Source organism: Bombus affinis, unplaced genomic scaffold, assembly GCF_024516045.1.
Source record: "Bombus affinis isolate iyBomAffi1 unplaced genomic scaffold, iyBomAffi1.2 ctg00000789.1, whole genome shotgun sequence".
In the NCBI taxonomy this organism is placed as follows: domain Eukaryota; kingdom Metazoa; phylum Arthropoda; class Insecta; order Hymenoptera; family Apidae; genus Bombus; species Bombus affinis.
The window spans coordinates 7,501-10,000 of NW_026109359.1; the positions used below are offsets into that span (position 1 = coordinate 7,501).

The following is a 2,500-nucleotide window of genomic DNA, read 5'->3' on the forward strand; positions in this document are numbered from 1 at the left end:
GCGCGAGTCCCATCGAATCTTTACATCACCCGAACGATGGAGGCGCACGCTCTTTTTCTTGAATAATTGGACGAGAGGAATGCATATCGTATTATATATACACACACACACATATATATATATATGGGCTAGCCACCGTGCGTATTTCTTCGCGAGATCGTGTGCTGCACAGAGGATTCAGAATCGGGTGTTATATCCCCGTCGTTTCCTGACGAACGGAGCTTCGATCTCGATGGTTGTTATATATCATAATGTACTTTTCGCCCGGCCGGCGGACGCGCGTATCTTCGCGCGTTCGTCGGATTTCATTTTCGAACGTTTTCGTGTCGTCGATCTTCCGGCGACTTCTGCGCGTCCGATTCCCGTTGGTCGGTCGTGTCGGATCTCGGCTTCGCTCGAACCGAGTATTAAGAGTACATGGAGTACAAGAGTTTTAAAAAATATATGAAAAGATTACCCTGAACGGTGGATCACTTGGCTCGTGGGTCGATGAAGAACGCAGCTAATTGCGCGTCAACGTGTGAACTGCAGGACACATGAACATCGACATTTCGAACGCACATTGCGGTCCACGGATACAATTCCTGGACCACGCCTGGCTGAGGGTTGCTCACGTAAACCTAAGACTGCTTGCGTTGCGTGTCGTTCCTCTCTATCTGTCTCTCTCTGTCCCTTGGTGCCTTCGACAACCCGCCGTCGTTCTTACGATACGTAGAACGTTTCAGAGTCGGAGGAAGCGCACGAAGAAGGATACGAACAAGAGCGGACGCGAGAGAACGTACGCGACGTACGAGCGATTGTTGGACGCTCGTCGGCGTTCGTCGCGGTCGTGTCGAGACCGTGCAATTCGTACGCATGCTCGATATATAAACTATCGTGTTCACGGGAGACACTACGAAACTCTACCTCTGTCTCTCTCTGTCCCTTGGTGCCTTCGACAACCCGCCGTCGTTCTTACGATACGTAGAACGTTTCAGAGTCGGAGGAAGCGCACGAAGAAGGATACGAATAAGAGCGGAGAGAACCGTCACGGACCTGCGTGAGTGCTAGCGGCGTCGTGAGTCGTCCTTTCGTACGACCGCCCGCTTATGCACCGCTTCGTGTCGGTTATCGAATATATTATATATATATATATATATATATATATATACGTAGTGTTGTCCTCGTGACCGATTTTTTTTTCATATCAGCAGATTTGCATACGTTTGCAGGTTTTCGATGAGCACGATGTCCGCGCCCCCGACGTCGTCTTAAATGAATATTATTTTGGCGAGACTGAGAGAAAGCAAATATGGGAACTCGGTCGAGAGAGGAGAGAAGGAGAACAGCCTCAGATAAAAGTAAACTTGGTAACGGTGCGGAATTTTGCCGTACAACCGTCTTTTCTTAAGACGTTTTACTCGAATAGCCCCAGGGATCTAATGCCCACTCCGTCTCTTCGTGCGTAGAGATATACTCTGCGCGAGCGACTGACAACGACGAGGACCGTCGCATCGATGGGTCGTCGTTGCGTTTAACATACTCTGTGCTTGTAATTTATCCCCGAAAGAGAGCCGTAGATCCGGGAACGCACACGTGATTTCTTCGAGCGCTGATGACTTAGGGAGATGATCCCCAGGCGTTGCGCGGAGATCGGAGAGTACGCGTTACTTGTATCGGGACGAATTTTCCCCGTCGTTCGCGTATCTCTCTGCCCGCCGGCCCTGGCCCAAAGCCACGTTCGTCGGAAATCGTAGAAATCGTGTGCGAACTAGCGCGTGTCTATGATCGGCTACGGGTGTTTTACCAAGCTCGAGGTGTTGCGCAACGTTTCCGTACCTGACGAAGATGCGCACGAGAGTCCGTTACAAAGTCGTTGGATGGTCGTCGTCGTCATGCCAGAGAGAATCTCTGGACACGTACAGGAGAAGAGATCGTAGACGAGGAAGAAGACGATCCCCTTTGGCGAGGCTGGAGTGAAACTTTGATTTAATTAAAGACGAGGTATACACGCGCGTACGACGTGATAGTCGTGCGCGCGTGTGATTTTTTTTTAAGGCAATTCGGCGCTACAAGTACTCGAAAAACAGAGAGTGTTGGTCATCCCATGCCTTTTCGGCGTCTATCGCTGGACCGCGCATCCTAACGTCGACGGTCGTCCAGTCCCCGAACACACCACAGTGTACGTCTCGCTCGCTTTTCCACTTGCGTGCGTTCCCGTGCGTTTTCGTCGTCGTCGGTACAGAGCAAAGAAACTTTGCCGTTTCGATCTCTGTGCCGGCAGAAAACAAGGAACCGCTGGAATTTGTCGAGAGTAGAGAAACGGCTGTAAGAGACTGAGGACGGGCGTTAAAAATCACCGACGATCGTTTTAGGATGTCTGGCGTGAGTCTTAGCTCGAACATGATACGACGTACGAAGAAAAGGGCACTTTGGCGCGATGCTTAAAACGCTTCTCTGGAAGGAAAGAGTGTTCTCGTTCTATTCGAATTTTTATTTTTTTTTCTCTTTGAGGCGATTT

General features: G+C 50.2%; 1 non-coding gene across 1 annotated transcript; it reads left to right on the forward strand.

Annotated features, from left to right (window-relative positions):
• Nucleotides 1-454: 454 nt before the first annotated feature.
• LOC126928281 (5.8S ribosomal RNA) lies at nucleotides 455-609 on the forward strand. Its single transcript, XR_007716496.1, has one exon. It is a non-coding gene; the product is annotated as a 5.8S ribosomal RNA (ribosomal RNA).
• The last annotated feature ends 1,891 nt before the right edge of the window (nucleotides 610-2,500 follow it).